Below are 10,487 nucleotides of genomic sequence, written 5' to 3' on the forward strand. Positions count from 1 at the left end.
GTCTCACTAAAAGATGGTAATGAAAACTATATGAGAAACATGTAAGCAATGTCCTCTCTAATCTTACTTCAAACAGTATGTTTGATTAGGTCACTGCGTTTTCATTGGTGGAATTTTTCCCAAACCACATCTGCATGGGTTTTGTTTATTACTGTGTATATTCTTTTACTTGTCACAGCGAATAAGAGCATGCAGATGGGCCCAAAGGACCCCACCATGCCACACACTAAAATTCTCTCTGCACACTCTCATCCCACACAACTCTCCTTCCCCTTTCTTCAGAAGAATTATACCCTCTCCCGCATGTTGTGAGCATTTTTTTTTTTTCCCGAGGAGGGGTATAGGGGGACCCCATTTCTCTCCACCTCCTTATCCCCTAAATCCAAGCTGGTTTCCATGAGAAACCAGGAGGAATGTGTTTCATTAACATTCTTTGGGGAATGCATATGCACTTCTTGTTCATCAAATCTAAAGCAGTCCGCCGCCTCCTAATCGAAAGCAGCCCATGACGCCTTTTAAGTGGGGCTCAAGTGTCCTCTAAGAAGCAGCATGTCCATATGAATGCCACAAATGACCACATGTTTGAGGGTGTTGATCCACAATGAGCTTCATGTGATCCCCTCGCCAGAAAGAAAGGATACAAATCATTTTGGCAAGATTATGGGACAAAAACGACACGCTCTTAACGTGAACATGCGTTGCGCTATCAACTTTTATGAGTGATAGACTAATCTTGTTGCAATGTTTGGCGATGTCTTCCGATGTCTTTTTGATGTTTCAGGCTGTTGTTGTGCCTCACTGTCTCACCTCGTTCCCTCCTGGATGTTTTAACCCCGCTCACATAGCCAATCCAGAGCCAGGAGTCCCTTTCTCAGTATAGCAGAGCGAAGGAGCCCAGAGGTCACAGGACATCTACACTGGGTGTGACCTCCGGGGTAATGGGGCCGCGGCCAGGGTACACACACACACACACACACACACACACACACAGAAAAGGAGAGGGGTGGGGGGAACCGACCGCTCTCATACAGCTGTCTGTCGCCCACACACTTTACATGTTCTGACTAGTGACACCTGGCTCCCTGCCTCAAGATACACAGATACCTGACAGGAGAAGGATGAAGCCATTATAGAGGTAGACGTTTACCCCAAATCCAGTGGGATCATGGGAAGTCTCTGCAGCACAAGGGATACAGTCACAATATTGTTTTTATGTCTTTATTTTTGCGTTGAAGCCTTATGGAGCATTGCAATATAACCATAACGCATCCTTTACCTTTTTTCTGAAGGGACTTGCAAAGACCTAATTCAACATATACACAGTCAGTCAGTATTTGTGGAAATACCGTGACTCGGCCGCTGACCTATAGTGACTCGCTCAAACCCCGAGAAGGCACTTGGTTGCAGGAAATGCAAAGCAGAGCAAAAACAAGCCCCGGCGGAGATCTGTGTGGTCTCTTTGTTGAGCGCCGGCCGTGGCGTGGCAGGAGGGAGTGAGGGGGTTTCTGAGGCCGTGTTTTACCTCCTCTAAAATCAGACAGAAAGTCATTGATTTTCCCATGACATACCCAACCCCCCAAACACACCCCTTCAGGGTCAGACGGCTGGCTCGGTGCACACACACACACACACACACACACACACACACCGAGACGCAGCCACGCACCCCATTACACATACAAACACACTTCTCAAACCCGGCGCCCTACCCCCCACCTTGGGCCCAGCGACCACCCCCTCTTCCCTATCTCTCCCTGGCTGTCTCTCTCACTCCCCCTGTCTCATTTATGCCTTTGCGGAGCAGCTGCTGCCCAGAGAACTGAGGGAGCAGCATTCACATCTGAGCACATTAGTCACCAGATGTCACCTTTTGCTGCCAGCCCATCGAACATCCAGGCAGACAATGCCCCATGCATTCTGAACATCTGACTTACGACGTCTCCTACAAAAGGGGGCTGGGTGGCGCTCTGGACTGGAACAGCCACGGCTGGTGGAGCTCAAAGCCATGTCTACAGTGACACCTACAGCTCTGTCCACACACTCAAAGCGAGGAGCTGCTCTCGGAGGCATTCATATCAAAGAACGCCTTGAAATATGCAAGGCAAGAGCTGATAAGGAACGGAATCCTTCTCCGGTGTGGATGAAAGCGAGCGGTGGTAGTTTTTTTTTTGCACTAAAAAGTGTTACTTTTTTATCATAACAAAACATTGGGCTCAGAAATATGCAGAGAATTTCCAGTGTTTACCTGTGTTTCTATATCCTAAATATGTCTGAGCTGCTCACAGATCTAAGTCATGCGGTGAGATGATTTCTGACAATCCGGATGTTGCCTCCAACACCTGCAACAGATCTGCCGCTGTCACCTTGAGGGTATCAAATCTGTGTTCAGACCGAGAGACTGCAGCTCGGTGTGCTTTGCACTACAGACATAAGGAGACAGTTTGCATGTATTTGCCAAGTCTAAGGTCTCACTCAGAGAAGTAAACAGTGGTAGGAGCCCTCAGAATAGCAAAAAAAGCCCAGAGGCATAAAATGTCTGAATTGCAGAATTCCATTAACCGGCACATGTACTTTTCAAGCCCTATGTTGATGTGAAAGTTTACTATTGCAGAAATATGCATGTCTTTCAATCGGGTTCACTCACACTCCTAAATAATTCATAGCAGTCTGAGAGCTGATGTCACGCTTATATGACTCTGGTGATGATAAAAAAATAGCTATTTCTTTTTTGCACCCAGTTGTTGGAAGATCATTTTGAAATAACAGCCTGTCTCTGAATACAATGCCACGAAAACCTCCTCCAAATCCTTCTCCATTCCCATTAGTGCTACTATAGGATCGATTTGGTGAACCCATGCAACACACTGGTGCTTTTCTGACCCCTGGTCTATGTTCAATGCATCTTCAGTGCATGACGTACTAGTTGAAAGGGGCATTATCTACATATATGAGCAAACTCTTCGTGCAATTTAGCCCAGAAACGACTATATTCCATCTTATGACTTCACACCACAGTCATATTTCCACAGCTCCGTGCCCCGAATCAGACAAAACGTCAATTTAAGTGCTCCTTAACTCCCATTGTTTATCCTTGTAAAGCCTTATCTGAAGCGTGATGCTCCCTCCCTCATCCTCCCTCCTCCGTCCTCCCCTCCTTCTCTCCATATATTAAACGATGGGTGGCACTTTCTCCTCACAGCGCTATCTGCTACGTCGAGTCACCTCCAGACACATTAGCATATTTATCATCAGGCTCACAGACTTCAAAGTCAGAGCTTGCTTCTCAGAGAGATGGGGAAGCGCCACCAGGAAGCCAGTGCAGATTGCAAAGCGCTAGGTGTTCCCCGGGGATCAAATATCCATTTAGGTAAGGGGGAGCTATAAGCAGAATTCAATTCATTTATTTGCAGTGGTGATGATGTCTTTAGCAGTGACTTTAAATATTTGCTCAGTGCTAACCACAGCTTTCACCACAGTTTTGTGATGTTAACACGCAGCTAATGCTGGAGGGAGTACTGGGGATCTTTCAGGGTTTTATAGGATGTGTAAAGGAGGATATCGTCAGGAAGATTATTCAGATGCCACACAACATAACATACATCAACAAAATACACAGCAAATAAAGTTTAAGCCCATTTACATGAAATACGTATCATATATAATCCGTATTGTCACCTCAAATGTGCACATTTTTGCTTCTTTTTCTTGATAAAGCCTGGCTGTAATCTGTGCTGCCATGTAGGAAATTGGATAAACAGTGCAGTAAATCTTCAGTAAACAACAGCAGTCTCACCTGCACTCTGTCAGCCCAGGAAACTGGCCCGGGTCAGGCTACATTTGTCCTTTTTGAGTGCACACTTGATGGACAGCTTGTCCCAGTGTGTGGCCGGTGAAACAGCCACTCAGGTTAAAGTGAGGTCAGTGAGCAATGCGTCTCCCACTGCATTACTGTACGCGGCCGGCTTCTTCGCGGTGAAAAGCAACTATGTGTCTTATTCGCACTCTTTTAAAAAACCTGCCGCTGACCTTTGCACAGCGCCTCGCCTATACGGGTGCAGTGTGGCGCGGATTGATAGGATGCTATTTTTGCTTCTTCCACACATGGCACTCACAGGTCAAGGCTTTACTCAAGTCTTTTTTCGATCCCACTGAATCTCTACTGTCACTTTGTGCTGCACATATTGGATCAGGTCGGTTTCTGTCAGCCACCAGCATGTGAAATGCATCCTCTTCTCTCGCACATCACGTCTGGATTTTTATACATACATGCGTTAATGATACAATGTGAATCATTAATCAACTACATCGCAGACACCCATTATAATTGGAAAATTAGTTACAGTACAGTGTCTAAATGCTTTCTACAACACTAATGCCAGCCCTCTCTGTATGTCATCTAAACCCTATGCTAATGAAGACTGGGCCCACAACATGCAGGAGGTTGAATATCAATTTAATCAGGCCCTCCCTGCAGGGGCTTTCAGATAGAAATGACAGCCAAAGTGCATTAGTAATTCTACTGCTGTCACTTCTCATAGCTGCTTACCTTGCAAACAAACCGCTCTAATGGCACCTGCCTGCTGGGCAATTTAGGCACTGTAGAGGCAACAGCACATGAAATGGACTGGAGACCACTGACCTAAATAGCAAAGAGGCAACTCTAAACAAGGAGTGGCTGTCTTATCGCTGAAGTGGAAAACATGTGTGTATTGTGTATGGACAATTAAAAGACCTGCGTGTTTCTCCATCACCAACAAGCTGGAAAAGAGGTGCTTTGATATCCTTTTTTTTAAATAGGAATATGTAGAAAATAAGCAACAGATATCTTAAAAATATATCTTGGGGACTGAATAAACTGTTTTGATTTGAAATTTCCACCAATTTGTTTGCCACCAAAAAGTGTCTAATCCTTATACCCTTCTGTTTTTTTGTTTTTTTTGATTAATACTCACAGATAACTGACACAAACAAATACTTTAATGCGCAAATGAATAGATAAAAAGAAGAGTTCATTACCTCCACTCATACAATTGAATTGCTTTGACATAATCCCCTCTTATTCCTCAAGGGGGTGGGGGATGGAGGGAGAGAGCAGGATGGGATCGGTATATGGGGGGGATGGGGGGGTAGGAGGGGTGCATGGCTCATTTCAGTGTCATGCTCTCTACGTCAGAAAGGAGAGTTCAGACTGAGAGAGAGAGAGAGAAAAAAAAAGAGGAATTGTCATTTCTCTCTGCTCAGTGTAACACCCCATGTTTTCATTCACACACTGTCATCTTAACACACTGATGCCACACAGTATGTCGGCCCCGAGACCTGATTCAGCCACGATGACTGGGGAACCAGCGCCACCTGTTGTCGGCATACGGCATGTGCCGGGTGACATGGGTGTTTTCTTTTTGCATTCTGAGGAGTTCAGCAGTGAAATAATTTATCAAGGACTGATGTTGATCTGTCATGTAATGATGCATCAGCTCGTTATTTTATGTCAATATGCAGAGATACGAGACTTAAATCAGTGATGCCAGTCAATGGTAATAAAATAAAGATGACACTCATTTCTGTAACTAAGTGCTATGTGATAGAGCAATAATGATCACAACATGATACTTGTGGGTAAAGAATCTCATTTGCCCCAAATCATGGTTTGACCTTTTAAAATAGAGTTATTTTTGTGGAGAAAATGATTTATTTTGCACCTATGAACATAACCAAGATAATCCACTCTTAACCTTTGATATGCAATTTTATCAGAGTTCATCAGGCACTTCATACTATCTACCTATCTATCTATCTATCTATCTATCTATCTATCTATCTATCTATCTAGATAATTCACCAAGGTACAACACAACCAATTGTCAGGTCATGCTGTTTTCCCCTCATGCAGTTTCCTTCCTGGACTGCGGTGCCGGCGCTCTCCAACCGACTGCGTGCTCAATCTGCTGTGGCCAGATGCCTCTTAGCAGCCAGGCCCCTTCACATCAATATGTCAGGTCAATAGTGTTGGGTGGTATTGACTGTGTCAGAGAAAAGAACTTCACCAGGGGGGAACAGGATCCAGCTTTCCTCCAGTCGAGCAGATCCATTCCAGCACCGCAGAGACAAACAATACAAAACACGGCTGGGACTCTGTGTTTGACTGGCTGGGCGTGAGTAAGTAGGAATTTGTCAAGAGTATAGACAAGTCAAGTGCCAGGCGCTCCGCAGCATCAGATCTATAGAGTCATCCTACTGTAGAGGAAAGTACAGTATGGATTTCCATTGTGAAACTAAAGGACACTCGATGAACACCACTTTGTAGGTCTGCTTATGTGGCATAAGAGCTTCTGATAAGACTCATGTGTCAAATTCACACAGCTTCAATAGGTGCAGATGTAAAAAAAAAAAAGTATCATTATCCATTTTACATGATACATGATGCATCACAAGGCTGTAGTAGTCGGTGCCGCTCAACATAGCATGGAGCTCCATCCGCCAGAAAGCCTTGCAGGAGACCTTTGTACATTTGTTCGAGTCGATGTAATGTTACACATGTTGTTCTCTAGTCTCTTACATGGCTGCCGTGGCAGAGACACGACTGGGAGATCTCTCACAGGCATTACGTAAACCCATAATGAGGAGCAGCCTGGCGTGATTAGTATTGTCTTGGGCACATATTAAATCCTGATTGGATGACACAGAGCAAGACTAAACATTTCCCATCCAGCCACGGCGACTGCTCGTTTAGCCGTGGCAGATACCGAGGCAAAGGGCATTTGTTTGAATACCGCTGCTGTTTTCATCTCTCCCCTAAGTACGCATGAATATTCAAGGTGGCGCATGAGCATAAGGGTATGTGACTTTGTAGTCAATGAGACTACCTGATGGTCTGTTTAAGCAAGACCAGCTGCTTTACAATAGACTCCCTCTCGTCTTTAACTACTACAGTGCCCCAGTGAGTCTCCTTGAACACAATTGATTCATAGTCATCTATCTCATAGCCAAGGGCTGGGTAATCATAGCCAGAGAATCGAATCTACCATACTCCTGTTCCACCAGGGACGAGAGTCTGTAATGAAATAACCCTCTTCTCTGCCTTAATTGTCTTTTTGGCCATTGGCATACCGATTCGGTAGTTGGATTGGGGTTTTTTCACCGGTTAAATTAGGGAAAAGGATTTAATAAGGGCATGTATTATCAAGTGTCTGATAAATCAAGCCAAATTGAGCAGGCTTGATATTGACAACAGCATGAGCTGACTTTGCCTTGACTACCCAGGTGATCACACACTGGCAGACAAAGACATGCCAAGCTAGTGCCAATCACTCAGATCAATTTCTGTTCCAAGTGATATGTAGATATGATATGTTTCTTAAAAGAAAAGGGGATTGTAGAAAAGAGATTATAGCAAACGGTGTGCATTAATACACACACGCACACGCACGCACACGCGCACGCATACTCACACAGCTCTGATCTCTGAGATTGTGCAGTATGCAAATGTTTTGCCATCAACTTGGCCTACCAGAGAATGACAGGAACATTTGATGCAGCGGGGCTTTTTAGTGGAGTCCCTGCAGAAAGCTATTTTCACAGGATGTTATGTATGCATTTTTCAGACAGATTGCTGCAGGAGACAGGAGCTTGGGAGGGGAGCAAACACGACTGGAATGAAACACAAGCCTCGCCCGCTGAACGAAACCAACCACAATGCGGGCCGTAAAGGAGGCTGCATTCATCGCACATTCTTTGCAAAACCAAAATAACGTGTTCAATAAATCTTTAGCATCTCTAGTATAGATGGTAACGCATAAACACGGCAAACTGATTTTCTGCTCAAGACACTTTAAGCTGTTTCATGATATGCAACTTGTACATTATAATAAGACACCCACTACTTCAAACAAATGTTCAAACAAATTAACATGCAATACTTTAATTTATTGCATATATTATTCAGCCAATTATGTAGCAAACTGTGAACCACTGTGTTTTATTTTAGTTATTCCCTGAGTCCCTGACTTGCCAGTGTATTTGCATAATATATTGTAAAAAAAAAAGTTCCAATCCCATTCTTTCATGTTACATAGTCAATAAGGCAAATTACATACATTAACAGACTTGTGTATCCCTCCTCTCAAATTTAGCTACCATTTACCTGTGCTGGATGAAAGGAACACAGGTCAAACCCACTGAGTGCTTCAAGAAACCGGACTATTTTCTTGGCTTTGTACTGCCGGTCCCTGGAGAGGCCCAGACCCAGCCCCGCCATCTGCTAGCTGCATCCAGGAGAGCAAAACCTCATAGCGGTGGATGACCCAAGAAACCCTGCTGTTCCCAGTATATGGAAACTACCTCAACCATCCTCATCCCCACGTCAACTCTAGTCCCTCCTTAAGCACAGTTTATAAGCTTTGATTATGAGTAAAAAAAAACATGACACTTGTATGAGCAATAACAACTGTTCTTAAATATCCTGGCAAGGGAGAGAGAGAGAGAGAGAGAGAGAGAGAGAGAGAGAGAGAAGTGTGTGTGTGTGTGTGTGTGTGTGTGTGTGTGTGTGTGAGGGGGGGTCGTTGGAGGGGGTTTCAATGCTTCTGAGAGGTGCCTCATTTTCCAACACCATCTGTTCCTGGTTCTGTGAGTTGGAAGCCTCATTTGTGTCAACCGCCTCCCACACGCTGCAAGCAGCCAGGCACCAGCAGCAAGGACTACATCACCTGTTTCAAACAACTGTACAATGTGACCCGCCGCATCCGCTAACTACTAATCACACCGTGTTTGATGATGTTGTTAACCCCCCCCCCCCGCGCCATGAAAGGTCCCTTCCCTCGGGGTCCTAACAAAAAGTTCCCGCCCGGTACCCCGGCCCTGGGCCACTATACTAATCTGCGCTTCGGAAGGAGAATGGCGATGAATAGGCGATGGAGAGAGAGGAGGGCGAGAGGAGAGGAGAGGGGAGGAGGCCGGACCGGACCTCGAGGCTGGACCCCCCTTCTCCACCCCCCCAGGAGGACGGAGAGATAGGAGGAAGACAGAGGCGCATGAACAAGGCCATGCTCCTCCATTTCAATCAGCCGCTGCCGTCTCACATGGCAGCAGAGCATCCGGAGGGGAGGCGCCGTCATGCATCCTAATTGCTCCCTTTTCACCGCGTTCCAGGGTGTTTCTATGCAAATCTGTCCAGAGAGGTATCTAGTTTATGCAAGGCCAACTGTATGAACTGAAATGTGAGCGGGAATCACGCGCAGACAAAAGCCTTGGTGGGAGAGACGCTGGGCATTATAATTCATCTGGATAAATTATTCATTTTGCACATGGCTCTCCAGAGTGCAGGACGGAGTGCGGCTTCACACACACACACGCGGCTAATGTTTTGACATGTATGTATTCCGCCACGTTGCGAGGCACTGCCCTTAAGTTAAGATATATGGCTTTAATAAGAGTGACGAAGATGCAAAGTAATGAGTCGGTGTCTGGGAGGAGAGCGGAGGAGTGTCCGTGGAGAGACGGAGGGAAGCGAAAACATTATTCTTACAGTCCACGGGTTGTTGGAACGGCGGATCCTGCCAACATTTTCATACCTTTGTGAATAGCCAATGATTCACATTTGCACATCCTGCATATACTCATACACTGGACTGTGCATTTGGAAATCTGTAACCTACAAATGTGTGGAAATCTTTAAATATTGTCTAGCCAATAGGAATGTCTGAATCTTTAATCTTCAGTCATTCTAATTTGTTGCATTTTTATCTCTATCCTAGAGTATCAGAGTATTATTTCACTTCAATCCATATCTGCAGCAACTGAAGCATTCCCTTGTTTGTTTGCCTCACATAAGGGAGTATGACAACTGATGGCCTAGCGCGCGCGATGACAACTGATGCATGATATTTGTCAGATAATAAGTCAGGGAGGACCTGCCTGTTCCCACCAATTACAGGCATTAGACAGACACTGAGAAGATGCCCGTCCATTCCTCGGCTCTTCAAGTAACTCTTCAGTTTGAGTGAAAATGGACAGGGAAGCATAACTAACTAGATGCCAGCACTGAGCTCATTATTTTCAAAGTAATGTAAAATCTAATGCTGTCTGAGAAAAGGAAAAAAAAAAAAATCCAGGATCAGTGTGTTTTTTCCCCTTATCAAGCTCTATGTCTACTCAGTGAATAACAGCCCAAACAGGAGCGTACTGATTGATCATACATTACTGCCTTGTGTATCCAATGCTGCACGAGTCGATGTGCAATGTTTTAATCGATATCCACTGTGAGAAGAATTCAATGAGGCCCATCTCCATGCATGCCCACCCCCAGAACACACACACACACACACACACACACACACACACACACACACACACACACACACACACGCACTCTGACACGGAGCTCTTATTACAAACCCGTCGGTCACAAATGACCATAATCTATACCGTGCTCCAAATGGCTCTCGTGGGATGCTATCCTCATTTCATTTTTCATCTCATCCTCTTTCACTTTA

This window comes from Centroberyx gerrardi, chromosome 20 (genome assembly GCF_048128805.1).
Source record: "Centroberyx gerrardi isolate f3 chromosome 20, fCenGer3.hap1.cur.20231027, whole genome shotgun sequence".
Lineage (NCBI taxonomy): Eukaryota > Metazoa > Chordata > Actinopteri > Beryciformes > Berycidae > Centroberyx > Centroberyx gerrardi.